General features: G+C 45.1%; 1 protein-coding gene across 1 annotated transcript in view; it reads right to left on the bottom strand.

Annotated features, from left to right (window-relative positions):
- SORBS1 (sorbin and SH3 domain containing 1) overlaps window positions 1–22,875 on the bottom strand; it is a 1,860,906-nt gene extending 1,838,031 nt beyond the window's left edge. Inside the window, exon 1 of the mRNA XM_078643144.1 lies at window positions 22,821–22,875. The gene's annotated coding sequence lies outside the window, so the exon portion shown is untranslated. The remainder of the gene's footprint in view (window positions 1–22,820) is intronic.
- Window positions 22,876–23,820: the final 945 nt, after the last annotated feature.

Here is a 23,820-nt window from a genome sequence, read left to right as displayed (position 1 = left end):
TTAAAATACAATAAGTTGCACAAAATACAGTAATTCCCTAGGGGCACTTCGAATCATATACTAAAATAGTGGTATAAGAACCACGTCACGAACAAAGGAAAGGCCTAGGGCCTGGAGAATCACTGGGGCTACACTGCACTACCAAAGGATAGAGAGCAGGAAGCCCACGGGATGCACGTGCAGTGTCTTTACACGCACGCGAGTTACCATAGAGTTAGAATGGGAACGAAAGAAATGGAAACTAGTTCTTTTAGGACACTTCCGGATGGACTAGGGAAAAGCTACTTGAAACTAGGACACTAGGATAGTCAAAACCCACAGGAGTACCGAAATATTATCGTTACCTCACCCACAGCGAGCGGGTGCATAGGTGTCAAAGTGTGTCGGGTTTCGTCGCTGATTCCTATGGAGCCTTGGAGAAAGATGCTGCAGGCGACCAGGAGAGAAGTGTCCGGTTGGCTCCAAGGGCGGATCGAGGATGAAGAGTACCTGAAAGCAGAGGGGACAGAGTCTGGGTCACTAGCCAGTGACCAGGATGGAACCAGGAAGGAACCAGGCGATGTCGCGAAGCAATCAGGTGAGGTCATGAAGCTTGTCTCTGCAGCCATGTGGACCAGGAGGTGTTGACGACGACCAGGCGCTGGATACGGGCTGTCCCACAAAGGCTCTCGCTGTTGGCGGTGTCGGCTTTTGGATCGGAGTCAACAATCCTCGGCAAAGGCAACCCACGCAGAAAAGGAAGATGGCTTCTTAATCAGACCAGCAAGGTCTGATGGGCTGCTCCTTTTCAGGGGAGCAGGGGCCAGTCTGGAGCAACCAGACCAGCGTTGTAAATTGAAGGTTTTGTCGTCACAGAGGCCACTAGCCAACGGGCAAGTGACCGGACAGACGCGCCAAGCAGGAAAATGCAGAAGGGCCCCACGCAGAACTCGTGGAGTGTGGAGGGCTGATCTTCGGTGCAGTTGGTGCTCGGGGCTGGGGCTTCTTCATCCCCATGCACAACTTTGAGGATGCCTCAGAAGTTGCACGGAAAGCAATTCGCTGGCTTTCCAAGATGGCCGGTCCCAAGTCTCTCGTCGCCTCCACGGGTCTCAGCTCTGCTGTGACTGTGGATCGGGCTGTTGGAAGTCTGGAAGTCAGGATCTTGTCAGGCTCTGTGCTCGGGCTCCGGCAGGAGCGTCGACAGAGCAAACCGTTGATCGCTTGATGGTGCCTGCTTGTGCAGGGTGGTCACTCCTTGACCACAAGGGAGATTCTTCAGTCCTCTTCTTGCAAAGTAGATCGTCGAATGTCCAGAGTTTCGTATCAGAGTTTCAGTCAGGATAAATCTAAAGTCTTGGGACTCAGCTCCTACCTATATACCAAATTTAGGGGCTGGATTACCTGCTAGGTCCCTCCTATGGATGGGACCCAGGAAGGGGGTGGTTACACCCCTTTCCCTTTGTCCAGTTTCACGCCAGAGCTGGGGCTGGAGTGCCCCAGCACCGGTTTGAACTGGACTATGCATGGGACACCTTGTGTGCCCCAGGCAGAGTCTCATTTCATTCAGCCCTCCCTTCCCCATTACACTATCGCCTGTCTGGGATGGTGCTAGCACCCCCAAGACAGGAAACCTATTGTCCAAGCCTCCCTCGCTGGAAGGACTCCCAGCAGCAGGATTTCAGACTTGTGTCTGTGGCAGCTGCATCCATTTTGTGATGCTGAGGCTCTGGTTAACTTTAACCTGAATTAGTGGAAGTAACATGTCTTCTCCCTCTAGAAGGGTGGAGTGCTACCCCTGTCGCCAGAACTGGCGAGGTGGTAGTATTCCAAAGCGTATGACACCTTACACGACATGTTTTGATAAAGCCAAACCAAAGTTAGCATTTAACCGCAAGGTTCATAATGCACTTAAGAGTATATGGTATGGCAATATCCTAGAACAGCTATAAGGACATGGTTCCGAAAGCTGCAGACAGGCTCAGCTCATGCTAGAGCACCATCTCACATAAAACCAAGCACTCTGCCTCCAGGATTGTTAGGGCCTGCCATAGGAGTGACTTATAGGTGTATATGTGTCTAGATATAAGGTCTGATATAGGAATACTATATCTAAGCAAGGGGTGGTTACACAACCTTGCCCCAGCTGAGTGATCAGCCAGTTGTGTCAGTTTGGATGGCCAGCCAGGGGTGGCAAAAGATATGCTGCAGCCCCTGGTAGGCCTTGGGTGCACCTATGCCCTGGGTACCTATAGTACACTGTACAGGGACTCACAAGAGTGACCCAATATCCAATTAGGTATGTACCTAAGGTACATGGGGTCCATTTTATAGAGAGAGCAGATAGCCCGGGCCCTGGTTAGCAGGATCCCAGGCCAACTAAGTCGAAAACCCGCTAAACAGAAGGCAAAAAATCTGGGGTAACCATAGTCAGGTATCCACCTTCCTACACAACCCCCCCCAAACGAAAGTATATAAGGCTATCCTTGACCAGGTAAGCCTATATTGCCTAAGTGGCCATATAAGGAAGTACCTGCACTAGCATGGTTACCCCCTGTCTCATAATCCACTAAGCAATCCCTCACCCTAGGGGTATCAGAGAGTCTCCACCATAGGGAATCGCTACCTGTGGTGTGTTTTGGCAAAGTAAAAGGCTGGTGTTGAGATGGAGTACTGAAGTGAGGCTCCACTAATGTAGGGCTCAGCTTCCTCCAATCACAATCCACCATGTGTGCCTTTCTTTCCATGATTGAGTTGCACTGTGCTCTCAGGGTCAACCTCTGGCTGCCTACAGCTGGAGGCTGGGTCCCTTTTGTTGGCTTTCTGGAGGGACATGTCAGGTCTGGGGCCATCAGGTCCCATGTTTGGCTGTGCCCAACAGTGTCCATCCGGGGGAGGTTCCTAACTAGGTGTAAGGGAGATCCCTCAGGAGTTTTTGAAATTTTCACCTTGCTAGGGCTGCTAGCTTTGGTGCCCCTAATCTGCTGATGGGGGTGTTCTAGTTGACAGGGGGCCCTTTGGGGTCCACTGGCCTCCCTGACCTCTACAGCCCTGGGCTGACTGAGGCAGGGTAGAGAGGGCCAGGTTACCTGCTCCAGACTGGGTCCCACCTTGGAAGGGTCCACTGACATCAGAGGCTCTGTCAGGCCAGGCCTGGCTACCTCTGGGGCAGTTTCTTCACAAGGGGTAGGGTCAGTTCCCTGAGGAGGCTGACTCTCACCTAATGTCTGGTGGGAGGGAGACTTTTCTTCCTCCCCAATACTCTCTGTCTGAGTGGAGTGATCAATAGTTTCAGGCTTCACAACACTAATATCTGTTTGAGTTTGGGCTGTGACCATCACAGCCCTACCAACCTTTTCAGGAAGGAACTCTGTTTGGGTATGGGCTGTGACCATCACAGCCATGCCAACCTTTTCAGGGAAGTCTGCTTGAGCCTGGGCTGTGACCATCACAGCCCTTCCAACCTCTTTAGGAAGGAATTCTGCTTGAGCTGGGGCTGTAGCCATCACAGCCCCACTAACCTTTTCTGGAAGGCCTACCATTTTGGAATGGGTTTCTTGTTCTACCCCAGCCCAGGCTGAGATCTCTAGATCATTTCCCAGTAGACAATCTACAGGCAAGGTTGTAGACACTGCCACTCTCTTTGGGCCAGTGACACCTCCCCAGCTGCCATTTACTACTGCCATGGGATGATCTTTCTGCACTCCATCAATGTTAGTCACCTGATAGGTGAATCCAGGTAAAAGTTGTCCTGAGGGGACTAGACTGTCAGTCACCATAGTAATGCTAGCCCCTGTGTCTCTGTAGGCTTCAACTTTCTGGCCATTGTTGTGGGGCTCCTGTCTGTACTTGCCCAACGTGTTGGGACAAGCTTTGAAGTTGGCAAACCCCATGCCATTTTCACAGACAAGAGTAGCTGTGGAAGGGGACCTGGTTAGGCCAGAGTCCACATGAGTTCCCAAAGTAAACCCAGCCAAATTCTTGGGGGCACGGATTACTACTAACAGTAACAGGAGGTCTGGGAGTATTACTTGTGGGAATGTTTTCCTTATTGTTGGCCCTCGGGCAACTGCTGTCAGTCTTCCAGTGGCCAGGCTGTTTACAGACATGGCAATAAGGTTTCTTTTGGTTAGAGGAAGTGTTTTGGGACCCACCCCCACCATTGGAGATTTGGGGCCCTGTGGAGGACTTGTCTTTTTATTTATCCCCACCTTTCTCTTGGGGCTTGGTAGAATCTTTCTTCTGGTCACCACCCTGATTTTTAGGCCTAATCCTGGTTCTGACCCATGTGTCTGCCCTCTTACTCAATTCTTGTGGAGAAGTCAGATCTGAGTCCACCAGGTGCTGGTGTAAAAGCTGGTTTTGACAATTACTAAGGATCTGCTCCCTCATAATCAAATTATACAATACTGTAAAGTCCCGTACTTTGCTGCCCAATAACCAGTCCTCCAGAGCCTTAGTAGCACAATCTACAAAATCAGTCTAGTCCTGAGTCTGTGTCTTCTGGGTATCCCTGAACATCAACCTGTACTGTTCAGTGGTTAAGCCAAACCCATCAATCAGAGCACTCTTCAGGACAGTGTAATTGTTAGCATCCTCATAACTAACTGTGAGGAGCTTATCTCTACCTTTTTCTGAAAAGGAGAGCCACAAGATTGCTGTCCACTGACTTTGCGGTACCTGCTGTACTTTGCAAGCCCTCTCCAAAGCAGGTATCCATTTGTGGATGTCATCCCCATCTTTGTAGGGGAGCACAATCTTACTCAGGTGTCTATTGTCAAAGGACCTGTCTTTATCCTTAGGGATATCGCTGCCACCAGTGGAATCTAATCCACTTAACTTTTGCTCCCTTGCTAAAGCAAGTTTTGCTTGGGCCAGGGCAAGTTCTTCCCTCTCTATTCTGATCTGTACTTCCCTCATCCTAGCCTCATGTTCTCTTTTTGAGAGGAAGTCATTCCCCTCTGAGAACCTCTAGAGCCATTGGAGTGGAGAGATTCACCTTAGTGAGATCTTTCCCTCCTATACCTCTGGTTAAACCCACTTGGAGGCCTGAATGGGGCTGTCCCATTCTCAGCCCCAAATTGGCTTAAGTTAGCCTGGCTAAGTCTTCTGACCTGAACCTGGTCTTGGCTACCCTCCCCATCTTCAGAGTCATCTGCCTCCACCACATCATCATTATCTATGATAGTGGGATCAGTGGGATCCTCTACTGATGGCATTACCTCATCTGCATTCCCTGTAGGACCTGAACCAGATGCTTTCTGGGCATCATACTCTTCTAGGATTTCCATCAGGTGCTGAAGGGTAGGGTTGGAACCCTGTTTCAACCTGATTGTGGTACACAAGTGTCTCAGCTCTTGGAAGTTGAGTATTTCATATCTATGTGGTGCCCTTGGCGGGTCACTCCCCACAGGTAGAGTCACACTTGGCTCACCTGTGGTAGACATGATCTAGTGAGGTGTGGTGTGTGCACCTACCTACACTAAGTGTTTCCTACTGAACCTCCCTAGGAGTTGTAGTCAGAGTGTGCTAGGCCCTTTGGTCTACAACAACTAAGTTCAGTAGAACATAAGTATTCTAAGTCTTGTTTTATATGTACCTATAGGTACCTGTATGATCTTTCAAATGATAATGCAAAGATTACAATTGGTAAAACAACAGCAAGCTCAAATCCCAACCGCTGCACACCAATGTGAGAAGTTGGCCTGATATGTGATGTCCACTATTCTAGTGGGCACCTTGTATCAGTCCAAACAACCCTTATGGTGATGGTTGTAAAGTCAACCTTATAGACCCGCTATCCTAGTGGTAGCATGGACAAAGCAGTCTTAGGCTAAACTCAAGAGGGCATGTGTAGCCAGCTGTTTTACCATATGCAATCCCTTTAATACCAAATGAAAGGACACCACACAGGTTGTATATCAAAATATATATGTATTTATTTCTAACACAATCCTCAGAACTCTTTATGAGGTCAGAGGCACCAGCACATAACAAGATACTTAATTAAAATACAATAAGTTGCACAAAATACAGTAATGCCCTAGGGGCACTTCGAACCATATACTAAAATAGTGGTATATTAACACGTCATGAACAAAGGAAAGGCCTAGGGCCTGGAGAATCGCTGGGGCAACACTGCACTACCAAAGGCTAGAGAGCAGGAGGCCCACGGGATGCGCGTGCAGTGTCTTTACACACACGCGAGTTACCATAGAGTTAGAATGGAAACGAAAGAAATGGAAACTAGTTCTTTTAGGACACTTCCGGATGGACTAGGGAAAAGCTACTTGAAACTAGGACACTAGGATAGTCAATACCCACAGGAGTACCGAAATATTCGCGTTACCTCACCCACAGGAAGCGGGTGCATAGGTGTCAAAGTGTGTCGGGTTTCGTCGCTGATTCCTATGGAGCCTTGGAGAAAGATGCTGCAGGCGACCAGGAGAGAAGTGTCCGGTTGGATCCAAGGGCGGATCGAGGATGAAGAGTACCTGAAAGCAGAGGGGACAGAGTCTGGGTCACTAGCCAGTGACCAGGATGGAACCAGGAAGGAACCAGGCGATGTCGCGAAGCAATCAGGTGAGGTCGTGAAGCTTGTCCCTGCAGCCACGTGGACCAGGAGGTGTCGACGATGACCAGGTGCTGTATAAGGACTGTTCCACAAAGGTTCTTGCTGTCGGCGGTGTCGGCTTTCGGATTGGAATCAACAAGCCTTGGCAAAGGCAACCCACGCAGAAAAGGAAGATGGCTTCTTAATCAGACCAGCAAGGTCTGATGGGCTGCTCCTTTTCAGGGGAGCAGGGGCCAGTGTGGAGCAACCAGACCAGCATTGTAAATTGAAGGTTTTGTCGTCACAGAGGCCACTAGCCAGCGGGCAAGTGGCCGGACAGACGCGTCAAGCAGGAAAATGCAGAAGGGCCCCACGCAGAACTCGTGGAGTGTGGAGGGCTGATCTTCAGTGCAGTTGGTGCTCGGGGCTGGGGCTTCTCAATTCCCAATGCACAACTTCGAGGGTGCCTCAGAAGTTGCATGGAAAGCAATTCACTGGCTTTCCAAGATGGCCAGTCCCACGTCTCTCGTCTCCTCCACGGGTCTCAGCTCTGCTGGATCGGGCTGTTGGAATTCTGGAAGTCCGGGTCTTGTCAGGCTCTGTGCTCGGGCTCCGGCAGGAGCGTCGACAAAGCAAACCGTTGATCGCTTGATGGTGCCTGCTTGTGCAGGGTGGTCACTCCTTGACCACAAGGGAGATTCTTCAGTCGTGTTCTTGCAAAGTAGATCGTCGAAGGTCCCGAGTTTCATATCAGAGTTTCAGTCAGGATAAATCTAAAGTCTTGGGACTCAGCTCCTACCTATATACCGAATTTAGGGGCTGGATTACCTGCTAGGTCCCTCCTATGGGTGGGACCCAGGAAGGGGGTGGTTACACCCCTTTCCCTTTGTCCAGTTTCGTGCCAGAGCTGGGGCTGGAGTGCCCCAGCACCAGTTTGAACTGGACTATGCATGGGACACCTTGTGTGCCCCAGGCAGTGTCTCATTTCATTCAGCCCTCCCTGCCCCAATACACTATCGCCTGTCTGGGGTGGTGCTAGCACCTCCCAAGACAGGAAACCTATTGTCCAAGCCTCCCTCGCTGGAAGGACTCCCAGCAGCAGGAGGTCAGACTTGTGTTTGTGGCAGCAGCATCCATTCTGTGATGCTGAGGCTCTGGTTAACTTTAACTGGGATTAGTGGAAGTAACATGTCTTCTCCCTCTAGAAGGGTGGAATGCTACCCCCGTCGCCAGAACTGGTGTGCGGGTAGTATTCCAAAGCGTATGACACCTTACACGACATGTTTTGATAAAGCCAAACCAAAGTTAGGATTTAACCGCGAGGTTCATAATGCACTTAATAGTATATGGTATGGCAATATCCTAGAACAGCTATAAGGACATGGTTCCGAAAGCTGCAGACAGGCTCAGCTCATGCTAGAGCACCATCTCACATAAAACCAAGCACTCTGCCTCCAGGATTGTTACGGCCTGCCATAGGAGTGCCTTATAGGTGTATATGTGTCTAGATATAAGGTCAGATATAGGAATACTATATCTAAGCAAGGGGTGGTTACACGACCTTGCCCCAGCTGAGTGATCAGCCAGTTGTGTCAGTTTGGATGGCCAGCCAGGGGTGGCAAAAGATATGCTGCAGCCCCTGGTAGGCCTTGGGTGCACCTATGCCCTGGGTACCTATAGTACACTGTACAGGGACTCACAAGAGTGACCCAATATCCAATTAGGTATGTACCTAAGGTACATGGAGTCCATTTTATAGAGAGAGCAGATAGCCTGGGGCCCTGGTTAGCAGGATCCCAGCCAACTAAGTCAAAAACCCGCTAAACACAAGGCAAAAAATCTGGGGTAACCATAGTCAGGTATCCACCTTCCTACAGTGGTGGTAATGGTAATCATGCTGGTCTTGGTAACAGTAATGGGTGGTGATAGAAATTGTGGTGGTAATGGTTGCAGTAGTGGTCACAGTGATAATGGTATTGTGATGGGGAAATGTTGGTTGTAGTAAAGGTAATCTTTGTTGTAGTCATGGTGGTAATTGTAATGGCAGTGTAGGTGGTGATGGTTATGATGGTGTTGGTAAGGGTGATGGTGAAGATAGTGCTGTAATAGTAAGGCTCAACATTGCAACAATCTCAAAGGGTTATACATTAGCACTGTATAATCTTTTGATGAACATTACCATGCAGGGAGGATGCCCTGCCTCTCAGCATTGAAAAGAAATGAGCAGACATTAGATGTAGGCAAGGCATCGTAGAAGCAGAGACTGTTGTGAGGCAACACGAAGGGCACAGTTGACCAGGCGCCAAGACTACTGAGAGCAGCAGCAATGCATTCACAATAAGGGAACAGCAATTCAGGCGCCCGTATCTCTGTATGCGCCCGTGAAGTGCTCACTAAGAGAGGCAGAGCAGAAGTTCACAGATTGGCATAAACTCTTGTGGCTCTCAGTTGCTGTCCCTTCGAGATGCAGATGTGTAAGCAGACAGTAACTTGCCAAATGCTGTCACTCACATTGCCTGACAATCCAAGTACCGAGTGGCTGCTCTTTGGGATCATATGAAATGTGACTGACATAGGCTACCGGGCAATGACTGGATCAGGCTGACCATGTCCCATGCACTATGTATGCTGTCCTGTGGTCTGAACTAAGGATGAAAGGCACTCCAACCGTGCAAAGGCTGAAGGAGGCTGTCCCACAGCCCCTTTCTCTATGATGCATCACTAAGAATATAATGATTTTATTTTTAGGATCAGAATAGCAGGCGAGACAGCTAAGGATGTCTCTACTCCAGATGTAAAATGGTAATTAAGCTTGCGCAGTAGACCTTCATCTAATATTGTTCTGGATTCATCAGTCAAAATATTTGGTGGTCGAACCCTTAAAATATCAAATGATATCTTTTCATGGACACAATTGACAAGTGGAGATGTTGGGTCTCCAGTGAGATGGTCTCTTCTCGTAGGCTTAGGTTCTACTTCAAATTTCAAATGTATTTATTATCATACAAAGTTAATTAAAACTATTACATGTAAAACTCATTAAAACACAATGAAAACAAAGAAGAAGGAAAAGCACTAAAATGGTGACACAAAGTGTTCTCTTTTAAAATTACTGTAGAACCGAGCTTGAAATCAAGTTGAACCTATCAATAAGTAGGTCGCCAAGCTAGATTCAGGCAAAAGTGCCAGGAACGGAAATATGAAGAGTTCCTAAATTAATTACTTTGTTGAGCTGCTATAATTTAGGTTACAGTTCATTTTTTGTTGCTGATCTAAAACAAGTATACTGTGCAGAGCCATAATGGAATCAGTTAAAATTCAGAACAAAATCATAACTACACGGCTATGGGCCAGTAGTTATTGTGGGAGCAGCTTACTCACTTCTGCAAGAACCTGGCTGTTTTTCAAGCTAATGGATTATTGTGTCCATTTAAAAGGGATATTAGTGCAGGACCTCAGGACCTAATTTGCAAGGCCCTTAGAGCTGGGTGTAACAGTTTTTACCATAGGTGTAAAAGCAGGGGGCATGTGCACAGCAGATGAAGTGTTCTTTCTTGGCTAGAGCTGCAGAAGCGGTAATGAGTGTCGGGCCAAAACTGCTTCCAGGAGGGTGTATAGTCCTTATAAAGATATCTGCCAAGCAGATTAATAAAAGTGCATGCTGAACAGATGCTGCGATGTGAGTCGTCAAGTACTGTTGTGGAGACCATGCACAATATGCCGCAGCACTGCCCTCGCAAACGTTTTCTGGGAAAACTCTGCTTTGTTGGTGATCCATGAGAGTTGTTTTGTAGCCCTACTGGTGATTTCTTTAAAGGTGCTAAATTCCAGTTTGGAGCACCAGGCATTGGCAAGTTTTAACTTGTGAAGGGCCATTTGCAACACTGTTGGCCAAGAGAATTTACCAGGAGGCTGCCTTTCCATTTCTACCCAGCACCTGGCAGCAAGCAAGAACATGTAACAATTGCTCCACTTCTGACCGGACCTTGGTGGAACAAATCGAACTCCAGTCTAATGTGTCCTTGGGTTATCCATTGTGGCAAACTGAAAAGGCGTTTGAAGAGCACAGATTGCAGCAGATTTAGAGTGGTTGTGTCATGTCCCTTCATTAGTTCGGATCCATATGTTAGTGACGGTAGACATTTTGCTCTGATAACTTGAAGCGAGTGGTGCTGAGATGTACTGCCAATCTTTTTTTGCTGAAATTTGAATACAAACTGTAATTTATTTGCTGTGGCTCTTCTGAGTGTTAGGTGTTCTCTAAATGATGTGTGACCGTTCATTAGCATACCCAGATATTTATAAGGGTTGCCCAATTCTAAAGGTTTATTAAGGACTTTCCACTTGAAGTTTGGAAAAGAGGACCTATGTGATGAGGAAAATCAGACCCATTTAGTTTTATTGTGATTTAATTCTAGAACCCACATTTGAGTGTAAAGTGCCAATTTGGTGATTAAGAGGTGAAGACCAATTGGGTTTTGACTCAGTAAAACAATGTCATCAGCTTATTCAAGGCATCTTAAAGGATCAGTAGCTAATTTTGGGGGTCACATGGAACTTCGGAAAGATGGATGTCTAGTTCCTACGAGTAAATGTTAAAAAGACACAGGGCTAATCCACCCCCCCGTTTTAGACCAAGATGCATCGGGATTTTTCGGGTGATGTTATGATTGTTTCCGACTTTGATTTGGACCCAGGTATCCAAATACAGACTGATGATTGCGTCAAGTAATTTAGGAGGCACTCCCCACTTGCTCATCTTGGCCCAAAGTCGGTCCCTTGGGCCTCAATCAAATGCTCTGGTGAGGTGGTCTCTTGGGCTTAGATTCCACTTGATTGCTGTTCATTGTGTTGCTGCAAGGAAAGTTCTGCCTTGTGCTTTGAGGCCCACTTGCAACATTTTAAATGGACCTTGTGACCTAAAAATGTCCGGGTACCCAAGGAAATGAACACCATATTCAATCCTTTATCTCTCACCAAAAACATACAGGGTGCACCTCTAATAATTGCTTTCACTGACATAAGTAAGCTGGGACAGGGTTAACCTTCCATTAAAATGCTCTAGAAGAATGGAACATTTTGAAGAGTCAAAATACATAGGGCCTAATTTAGAGTTTGGGTGTCAGAATTGATCTGACTTATGTCCCTCTTCTGCCACGGTCATGGAGAAAAAACATCTATCTGCCAGGTTAGCAAATGTTTTCTATCCAAAGATGCATCCTCTACAACGGGTAAACGTCCATCAATGCTCCTTTCGATTGTGGAAGAAGTGCTTCCCGCTGTGGGTGATCTACTGAGGGAACATGTTTGGATTAAAGGCAGACGAGACTTAAGTGGGCTCCTTCCACCAAAATATTTGTATGAGGTCGCTTGAAAAAGCTGCTTCTACCCAATGGGAACTGAGATTCAGTGGCCTGTTGACCTCCTGAAAAAAGCTATCCTGTCGATTACTTCCAAGTTTAGATTATAACCATTCGACCTGGTCAAAATTCAGCCTAGGTGTTGTCACATACATGAATTAACAAGGCTGAACAAGAAGCAAAATATCTTTTTAGCTAAGTGGGCTATCAATAGAGTACTTTGTAAGAATGTCATACGTTTTGGGGTATCATGACCAAATCCTTAGGTAAATAGACGTTGTCATTAATTCATTATATGAATTGCTCTAAATGTTATTGAATTATATAAGACGAATGTTGTGACAGATCCTTTAATTGTACAAGTTACTGCCCACTTTCCCTTTACAGTATTCCTTTTAAAGGGCCAATCACTTTCTTTGATGTATGTGGAGCACCTTAGTCAGGCTTTTAAGGGTTCTCAGGCTCATGGGCCACATGATAGTTCAGTGGCAATGTTAACAGCAGCATTTCCTTCTTTAACCAATCAGTTATCAACCTATGGTTCTGCATAGTGCAGTTTGCAAAGTATTTGCTAAGTATCATCTGATGCATCTGAATACCTGGTCCCATTACAATAATCTTATAACGAGAGAACAAACAGGTTTCCACCCTGCCTGTTCCACCGTGGTCAGGGTTATGGACTTAAGACTAAAGGAACAGTACTCCATCACTCTAAAAGGCCAGAAGATCTACTCATGCTACATTTCAGGCACCCTCTGATGCACTCCACCCTGTGCTGAACTAATGCACACAGGATTCCTCTGTCTTTCGTTGACCGCGTGTGGGGTGCTTAGCAGGGTTGGATTGGGATCAAAAATCGGCCCGGGCACACTAAAAAACAAGTGGCCCACAATAGCCTATTACCTTTCCGCAAAACACTGCTTTGGCGAAATTTTATAAAAAAGGGGGCGGCGGTTTAAAAAAAATGCACGGATTAGTTCACACTGGTGAAACACACCTGAAAACAAGCCAAGCCACTTTTGCTCAGGCCCCCTGCCCCCGCTCAATATGCATATATTAAGGGGCCGGCCCAGCGAGAGAAAGGGAGAGACACCTCTGCCGTTGATAAAAGGAAGGTAATGGACGCCCGTCTGCCTCCAGAAAGGCCACTCAGGTACCCACTCGGCCGCTGGTGCCATCGAACAATGCTGAAACCGCCCAAATCGGTCCCCTAGGCTTCTTAAAAAAGCAGCCCACAGCTGCAATTCAGATACTGGCCCCTCGGGCATTGCCTGAGTGCCCCCGTTACCAATCTTATGCTGGAGCTTAGCAGATCAAAAATACGTCCTAATCCCGGATGTGTGTTCTGAAGCCTATTCCTTTATTTTATTCCTTGGATTTAAGATAGATTTGATAGGTTCTGTAACATGCCAGGTCTGACGTGACGTCCACACTGACCCAAACCACCAGCTTTCCCTTGGTGTCTAATTTGGTCTGTACTGTATCTTGGCATCTGCAGAGTGGTTTTATGATATCAGTACCTAATTCGAGCCAGTGGTTTCTGGTGCTCAGCACCAGCACCTAATTGTCAACACCGGCGCTTGTGACAGTCTGCCACAAGGTGGCGCTGGCTGGCTAACAACATTTAAGTATTAATTCAATATACATTAAAAATTACTATTACCCGCCGCCCAAGCCATTCTTATAGCTTTGAGGGCCTGAAATAGTCCGAATTCTCACACTTGTAGCAGTGTGGTGGTTAGTAGTTGTGTTGTTACTATCATTGGCAACATAGCAGGGGCAATATGTGGTGCAAGCTGCAGTGCCCCCTGATGAAAGCCTTGGCACTTATTTTGTATTTATTTTTTTACAAATTAAGCACTGTATGATATCATATCTAGCACTATTTTAATCTAGTTATTCTTCAACCCTTGCTGACCAATGTCATGGTCATGGATTCAAGTCTTGAAAGGAAACAACTGAAACTCAACTTAACATGGATATAAACATGTCATAATTGATAAAGAAACCAATCCCCCCTACGATACTCACCTTATGGTCTTGTCTTTCTCCTTCTTTCAGCTCGCCCACCCTCTCCACCCAGGTCCTCACCACCCTCTGCCCCCAGATTCCGTAGGATTGACTGGGATCTGTCTGTAACATATTTTATTATTTTCATTATGGCAAACTGTTATTATGCGACAGGCGTCGTCAGTTTCTGTCGCTTCAACAGCTAAATAGTAAATAATGGAACGAAGAACAATCAATTCCGCGTCTTTTTCTAAAATTGTATGGTTGCTTTAATTACACCTAAAAACTGCATTTTAAATACTTTGAAACACTGCACTCGAGAGAGATGCAACACTTTAGGGGATGTTTTATGTGTTGTTCTAGGAAAGTGACTTTTAAGTGCAGCTTTTTCGCGTGGCGGATGTCCAAGAACCATTTGCTAAGGGTACTTACTAAATCTCTTGGCTGGGGATGGCACCCTTAGTATAACGAGAGCCGACTTAGAAGCTATACTCCCAAGATACTGCAGCTGGGCTGCAAGTGAAGAAACCTGCGAAACTGTGGCTTAGAGGGCGTGTTTGTCTTTTATATTTTAGCCGCTGCATGTTGATATTGTTTAAAGAACTGACGTCTTCTGTAATGAACTTCTCTCCAGCCATTTGACAGACTCCTTGGCCCAGCCTCAGGTTTATTGCAGCAGCTATTATGAGGCACATTTCAAGCGAGGGAGGGGCTGGAGTTTATCCTGTTGGATGTGCCGGCAATGTACCAGAGTCAGTGTGAAAAGTGTCAACACACCCTGCGGTTTCAAGCAGCAGAGGCTAGATCAGCAAAGCACAGCCGATGGAACAGTTCAAACAAGCTGCCTTTATGTATTTTCAAAACATTGTGGTTGTGCTGGACTAAAGGACATAAACAACAAAATAAAAAGTTCCATTTGAACAAGCATTCCATATTCGTGAAAATAAATCGTCACTGTTTTCGAAAGAAAAATGAAAATGGCGGGAAATAAAGTGAACAAGAGCATTAAATACACTGCAGGACAGAAGCAAGACCCATTATTACCTCGTCATTTATATGTTGATCGACTCACATTACAACCACCTGATGTTGTAATTGTCAGTCATGATGGATTTAGACTTCTGCACCAACACTTGATGTATTTGCTCTGTAAAGCACGGGTGACGGGTACAGAATGTTCATGGAGATGGCTGATATTTGAGTCTGGAGTTTGTTTTCTATCATTACTACAGCCCTTGACCATTATTAACCCTCTTTACGGCCTCCTGGGTCCATTGATGCCTCTTACAGTACGGATCAGTAATGCATGTTACAGTGTGTGATTACTTATTCTGCTTGAGTCAACTGATACACATTACTTCCTGGGGCAAATTATGCTTATACTGTCTTTGGACACATATGCCAGTTACTGCCTGGGGTCTTTGTGGTGTTTCTTACAACATGGATGTTTGATATCTATTCTGACTTGGGCCAATGGTGCTTGTTATATCTTATCATCATTGATGCTTACAGTGTCTGATTCCACTTTGTCTTGTTACTGTTGGGGGCCATTGATGATTGATATGATCTGGTGCCAACAATATTTATTATTGCATAGGAACATTGCTTTTTATTACAGTGTGATGCAATTAATGTGTGTTACTGTCTGGGACCACTGATGCTCGTTACTTACGCCAGCAAATTTCTAGGGCTACTTCAACAACAATACTAGAACATGATTATATGAATAATAGTAGTGACACTAGGAATAGAAAAATGCTAAATTATTTATTACGAATTAAATTCATTAAAATTTAAAGCTGTGTTGCTCTCCATGTGGCAATAGCGTGAGCAAGTATCTCTAACAGCTATGTAACCCCAAATTCTACCATGGCCAGATACAGGTTCCAGGCAGCAGACATCCTGAAAAACGGGCAACAGGCCCAAGAACAGTCAGCAAAGGTGGTGGAGAAGGGGCTGGCCATAAGTGGATGCAAATATGCAGGGGAGCCCCGTACCCGACAAAGGGGCCAGGACGCGGAGCAGGATTGTCGGCAGACACAGAGAGGGACCGCAGACAAATCCCCAAAGCAACCCAGGGAACTCGTTCTGTCAAAGACCTCCCCTTTGGAATCTGTAGAGGAGTCACTATCCTCAGAATCAGAAAACTTGCATCCCCTTACAGTGGAAATAGTGGCCCTAGAGCAAGTTGTAACTGGTCAGGGACAGCAGTCGCAGATTTAAGCCCTGGATCCAGCGCAACAGGGCCCTTGAGGTGGCAACTAAGAGCCAGGGACCGGAGTAGTGGACAGATGGCAGTGGCCCACGGAACACCTGGGAGAGCATAGCTGAATTCAAGAGTATGTGCATTTATCTTTTCACACATCCTTGTTCTGTCTATATTCCTTGATTCCTTTTTTTCTTTTTCCATCTCCTTGTTAACTGAGTGATATAGTGTTTGAGTTCTAGGTGTTAATCTGTGTTAAGCGACAGACCTTTCCTTATCTTCTACCACACAGTTGTTATACAATTAAGCGGTTCAGTGTTGCAGGGAGGCTGTGGGGGGTGGTTATGGGGTGGAGAGTTTCACATTTCTTTTGTTTGGGTTATAGTTTTTTTAGGCCACCTGCAAATGCTGCAATACATGGGCGACTTGAGGCATCTAGACACTAGCAGGCAAAAATCCACAAGTCCACCATGACAGTAACTACCACCCCTAAAATCTCAGGTCTCTCAGTGTTAACATGGAATCCCAGTGGACTTGGTGACACACATTATTAAGCGCATACAACACAACATAGTTATGCTACAGGAGACACACTTGTAGGGCACCCAGTGTCATTTATAGGATGGCAAGAAAATATTACTTTGACTCACGCAGGATACACTTTGGGTTCCAGGTGAAGGCAATATTGATCATAAAGTCTCGCCCTTACCTTTACGGTGTCCCGCAGATGAAAAGGCTCACAGGGTAGATATGTGGGTGTAAGGGGCACACGGGGATGACAGGCGATAACTTTGACCTGCCTCTATGCCCCTCCCTGGTTGCAGGCCTCCACACTGGCTAAGGTGGTTTACATCCTTTTGGAGACACCATCCTCCCTTCATGTCCTAGACAGGTATTTTAATAATTTAATGCAAATACCACTGGGTCGATCTGAGACACACAAAGTGCTCCCACAGACCCATTGGCCCAATTCGTTGATTCAATGGGGCTGTCAGACCTAAGGAGATGTAAATACCTACACAACTGACAATACTCCTATTTTTCAGGGGCACATAAGGTCTACTCCTGATTGGACTATGTATTTTTACCCAACGGAGAGGTAAGGGAGGTGGCCCGAGCAGACTTTCTGGCACGGGGCTAGTCCGATCACTCCCCTCATTAAACTGGGAACAAAATCTATGCCTTCAAACACAGGGTGGAAACTTAATGCATGGGACCTGCTGGACCAGGATGTAGACAGAGGTCCTAAGGCGACACTGAACTCTTTTTTTTTTGTTGAAAACAAGGACTCAGTTACCTAACAAGTTATAATGTGGGAAACCCTACAAAACCGTTCTGAGAGATAGGGTTCAAAACCTGATCTCTCAAAAGAAGAAGCTGGAAGTAGCGGAAATAGAGCACCTGGAAGGGCAAATCCTCTGTCTAGAGGATCAGTGCGTTGCCACACCGGACCCGTTGATTCTTAGTCAGCTAGAGGCCTTTTGAACCGAGTACCGAGACCTGGCACAAAACAATGTTAGAAAACAGAGGTTGGTGACGCTGCACTAGCTGCATGAGGTCAGGATAAGAACAGGAAACTCCTCGCATGGATTAGCAAAAAAGAAATGGGAGCCAGGTGGGTAAGCAGTATGAGGGACAGTGAGGGAACTGCCCACACCATTGACTCCAAGACTGCCCAGGCATTCGCTAACTACTACAGGTCGTTCTGCAATGCCTGCCCCCTACCTGATCCCACTACAATTACTCAATATTTGGCCAGTATTCCATCCCCAGTATTGGGGATGGAAGCTGTGGAAGCATTGGAAGTAGACTTTACACTTGCCGAAATATATATAGGCTGCAGGGATACAGGCAGTAGTCTCGGAAGTAAAGACGGGCAAATCCCCGGGGCCCAACAGCATTCCTGCTGAATTCTATAAATGCTACTTAGATATCTTGGGTCCCCATTTGTTAAACCTCTTTCAAGAAGTAAGTGAAACAGGAACTTTACACCCAGATCTCCGAACAGCCACCCGTGCGGTTATACACATGGAAGGCAAACCAAGAGAAAGGTGCGAATCATACCGCTCACTTTCACTATTAAATCGGAGGTTAAAATCCTGGCCACAATACTGGTGACACGATCCTGACTGCAGGTCATTCCGCCCCTCATTCACAATGACCAGTCAGGATTTATGCCAGGTTGTGGTACTCGGCTAAATAGGCACACAATTGGGTGCTGAGAAAGCGCTTGATGCGGTACACTCGCCATTTCTAGACTGTACGCTAATAAAATTCGGATTTGGGCCTAAATTTAAGAATTGGATATCAGTATTCTACCACGTGCCAAAAGCGGCCGCCAAAGTTAATGGGTTGCTGTCCCCAGAATTTCCTATTGGACGAGGGATCTGGCTGGATGTCCCCTCTCCCCTCTTCCTCTTTGCCCTTACCGTGGAATCCCTGGCATTCCGTATCCGAATACACCTGACATTCTAGGCTTCCTAACCACTGCCAATGATGCTGTAAAGGAGAAGATTTTCCTGTAGGTGCATGACATCTTTTTATATATCAGCGAACCTTTAAAGACTATTCCCACCCTGTGTCACACGCTCAAAGAATATGGGTGACATTCGGGATGCAAGATTAACTGAGACAAATCCACCATATACTCCCCAGGACTTATACAGAATTGGCCTTCCTTGCCTGGAAACCTGGAGAAAACACCTGAGGGTTTTAAATACCTTGGATACTCATGATATCCCATATAGAAGTGTGCCATCACCACATCCTTAGAATTGTAGTGTCCAACTTCCAGAAGGACAAGGAACGAAGGAAAGAGCTTCCCCAATTGGTCCTAGGGCAGGCAACTCTTTTCAAATGTTTACCTTACCTAGATAATTGTGTGCACTTCAGAGCTCATATTTCCCACTTCCAAAGGCTACATTCGCTGGCATTAATGAAGATGTAAGATCTCTCCTATGGCAGGGTGGACATCCAAGGATTGTGCATAAGACTTTACAGCGAAACCCTTACAATGGTGGGATAGCCATCCCCGATATAGAGGCCTATTACTGGGCGGCGCACTTGATCTCCATCAATGACTGGGTACATGCACCACAAGGCCACCCCACATACAGGCTGGAAAGAGGTACTTCAGCACCACGTTCTCACCTAGATTATCTCTACGGATGTAATGGTATCCAGAGCTTTCTCCTAGCAACCCAGATGACGCTAGGTGTGGAAGCAGGCAACAGGAACTACTGGATGGGCCTGTAAGATTACTAAGGCGACACCACTGTGGAAGGGGTTATGGGGGCGTGAGACAGGTAAATTAAAAGGATTTGGGGCATGAAATTTGGTTGGAATCTTCAATATTGAAAACGTCCTGGAAGGAGGGGAGCTTCAACCCCTGGGGACCTTTTGTAATGAATACAATCTACGCAAGTTCCAGTTCTTAAAATGTATGCATTTGAGACATTCGTGGGTGGCAGTGGGGCTGACGGGCACTGAGATACTGAACTATACACCATTAGAGGGGAGACTGCTACTCAATAGGGGGGCTGTGTCCTTCACTTACAAAACTCTGAACATATGTTCGATAAACTGGGCAACCTCAGGGAGCACTGGGAGCGGGACCTAGGAGAACTGGAGGACATTGTCTGGGAGGTGGAGCTTATGCACCCCAAATATGTGGCCATTAAGTCCCGGCTACTCTTAATCCAGTACATAATCCTACATAGGGTATACTATGACAGCGATAGATTCCATACAATGGGCAGAACAACGACTCCAACATGCCTTTGATGTCAAAACACTAGAGGTGACTTCATGCACACAATATGGGGAGCCCCTACATCTGAGTGTACTGGAATGAGATTTGAGAGGAACTTATTGCCATCCTGGAGGTTAAAGAGCCCAAATATATAATATTTGGTATCCCAAACGAAGTAGATGTTCCATGGTCCCAACTTCTCTTTGGTGCTTTGGGACTAGGTGTTGCTAAGCGGCATGTGGTGAGGCGATGGGGGTCGGCCAAAGACCCAACGGTTCATGAATATGGTTGCAGAAAAGGTCACATATATTGTCTGGGACTCCCCCAAAGATTTCATAAAGTATGGGGGCGCTGGATAAGCTACCATGGGCTGGGTCTGATGGACGATTTTACAGATCCCTTGATGGACCCTTCAACAGATACAAACCATGGCACATCCTGGGCCATGTGGTCAACAGATAGGTATGTACTTCAATTTAGGTGTGGTTACGAGGATGTGCTTTTCTGTACTAAAGTGTTTCGCCTCCTCTGTTTCGCCTTTCATACATGGACTTGCTGCTGTATGAATAACTGTATATCATGTACTTACCCTCCATACAACTGTTGTTGTTGCTTTTTATATGATTCTGAGGTTATAATGAAAAATGCAAAATATTTTTTTTGGGGGGGATAGACATTTTTTTAAAATGGCTATCCCAACCTATCTTTGTGCAGATATTCTTTTTTCTTTTTCACAATTATATTTGTATTGTTCGAATTAATACAATTTCCAGAAGAACTACTGATGTCATTAACGATATTATGGTTTGCCTGAGATTATTTTTCTGGGTTCATCACGAGGGGAAGCTGCATAATGGCATATTTTGCAAAGTGATGGGCCTGCCAGGCAATTGTTGAGAAAATGGTTTGCCCAACTAAGTCAGGAATCTTAATCAATCAGTCAGTCAGAAATAAAAAATAGGTGGGTCACAAACGACCACAACAAAGGCTCTGACAAACTATTACATGGAAGTCCACATGATCCGTCATCCAATCAGAGGCCAGTTGGGGCCCCCACAACAATGGCCATCTTCTCTAGCTGACACGTTAGGTGGATGGTTTTACAATTTGTACATCTCTAAGGAAATACCCCAAAGAAACCCCATCACATACTTTACATTATCAAAAGTTAGGTGATATATATTGGGATCATGGAAAGGTCTATGCCTCAACTAAGCATGCCCACCTTTAAGAAGCCTTCCAAATTGTAGACCTCAGTCTGCCTCTGAGATCCTAAATGCACCAATAGGCCAATGTTACTGGCAAGCCTGTCCTACATAAAAAAGGTGTTACATACTATAACATGTTCAATTGCCTAATGACCTTTCACGTGCAATATCCCCAGGACATCTCAGACAATCACCTCACCACAGATGCAATTATGGAACCAGTCAACTTCCTGCTGTAAAAAAAGTATTTCGTCCACCTGATGACTTTTGCTCAGATATCCATCTTTAATAATATCGTGCATCAATGTTGCTAATTCAGACATTGGTCACCTCTTTCACACCATATTGGCTTCGTCAAGAAATGTAATTCTCGAAATCACTTAGCTCATCTCTGGTGCAGTAAAGGAAATTGTGTCACACCATGTTTATATGCATTTCACTGGCTTCCCAAGGAAGCCAGAATAAAATGTAACTTGGTCCATCTCAAATGAAACACCCTAAACCTTAATAAACTAACATGTGACACTTGCTATTGTTTCGTGTAAAAGTGCGAATCTCACCCCTTAAAATCGTAAGAAGAGAAGTGATCTGGTCCCCTTGTGGGGTTAAATATTCTATCTAAAACAAAGTAATTTTAATGTATGATTGCAGTCATGTTCACACTACTTTCATCAATGAGGTCGGTAAGAAGCAATCATTTAAAACGTTTTTCAAAACTCAGGAAAATCTCATAAACCAACAAAATGTTTCCAGGAAAATCGAAATTGAAGTTATAGACTGATGTTTAGCTAAATGACAATCCTCTTTCCCCACTGTAAAGGGAAGCACTTTAAAACGCAGTGTAATTCCCTTTATATAATATTAGTTCATTTTTTAATTCACTATCACATAAATCATTAATTGGCAAAGCAAGTCATCATATGAGAAGTAGGATCGGCATGACTTCAATCCAACTTGTATTATAATGTACAGTCCTAGATTTCACAGTTAATACATTTTGAAAAAAAATATGTCAAACTAGGATTTTAGAAAATATCCCACAATAATGCAATATAATTACATTCTTATCAGATTTGAACAAAATCTAGTCACCAGTTTTTGCACTGTACCTATGTTTGTGTCACCAAGTTGTGTAAAACTTCAAAGTGTTCAGAATGGCTAAAGCCCCATCAGAAGTCTATACATCCCAAGAACCTGATAGACGTGGGTATACTGAACTCATGGCTCAGTCGACTAATGCATCCACTACAGGTATTGGTATATGACATGAGTATCACTGAGGAGGGGTACAATAAAAATGTGTTATAAGTGTTAATATATCCTCTGCTGAAAGTACGCTTTAAAAATACACATATTGTTCTGTTACCCAACTAGAGGGGCAGGAATGGTGTCTGGAATACAAAGCATGTTTTAAGGTTTCCTGTAATCAAATATTACATGGTAATGAATACTATTAATTGGGTCATGGACTGTGTATTTTCTTCTCATTGAAGGTGCTGGTGGAAATTCTCCCCACTGGAGGTTGTTAAGAGGATCTATTTCCACGTTTTCAATATGTTTGTCAACACTATTTGATAAAGAAGTCTGTTATTGCCACCTGCTTTCAGAAAATTCCTCTCTGTTTTGGGTTATGACTTTAAGAAGGATAAAGACAGCCACTCCCTTTAAGATAGCAATGAGCTGACGCCTGTTATATTTTACACATCACAAAAGGAGGTTATTAAGAATAGAAGATTGCTCTGCAACACAGTGCCTTCTGCTTTTTGAGAAGTGTTGATATTGTCCGATTAACAGGATTACAGTCCCACGATGTTCTCTTTTTTGGGAGAAGAAATTAATGTCAGTAACTTTGTAAGTGACATATTTAAAATAGCACAATAAACTTTGATTTTCTGAACATGTATTACTATTTAAAGAAATCACCAATGACAGCAAACAATGACTTCTGCTTTCAAATTCAACATAATATAACACCTCATTGGTACTGTTATGATATTTGTATGCATATTTGTACACGCATGCTATAAAAATACAATGTTTTTACAAAATGCCTTATCAAGAGCTATATCTTGCTGGATGAGTTACATATATGGCCATTCCTAGATTTGAAAGGAATGACATAGGGCTTATTTGTTTCCTGAATTATCTCAGTAGCTTGGAATTAAATTTTTTTGACAGTGAATGAGGATCGTAAAGATTGCTAAATAGAATGAATGAAACACTCAATGAAACACGTCACATCAAAGCCAAAAGAAGTGAACCAATTAAAAAGATTATTTTTGTCAAAACCTAAAACTCAGTCATCAAACATATAAAAGGGATTAGATTCAAATATCTGCACTTTTTTCTTTAGTACGAAGGGGTTCAATTAGACCCTGGTGGATGGGCTGCCTGTCTGTCAGGTGGAGTCCCGCCCGTCCGATTTAAAGATCATCACCAACACAAAGGAGATCTCAGCGTTGTGAATGGAGGCACTGCCATAGGAGCTTTATTCGCATCACTGAGGGTTTGCCAGTAGGCACCAAACTTAATGAACTTGCTGGGCAAACATTTTAGTTTGGAGAAAACAAACTCTCAAAGCTGGACGACTCAATACCATTTAAGGATTTATGGGAACCAGGGCAAAATGTAACTTGGAGCCACTTTTCTGGAACTGCCTCATGAGGCAGAACAATTTCAACTATATGCTAAACTTTCAGAAATGGGACAAGGCAAAAACAGCCAAAGATCAACCTGCTTAGTGTCACCCCAGC

This window comes from Lissotriton helveticus, chromosome 5_1 (assembly GCF_964261635.1).
Source record: "Lissotriton helveticus chromosome 5_1, aLisHel1.1, whole genome shotgun sequence".
Lineage (NCBI taxonomy): Eukaryota > Metazoa > Chordata > Amphibia > Caudata > Salamandridae > Lissotriton > Lissotriton helveticus.
Note: the sequence above shows the minus strand (reverse complement) of the source record. Positions and strands in the feature narration are given on the sequence as shown.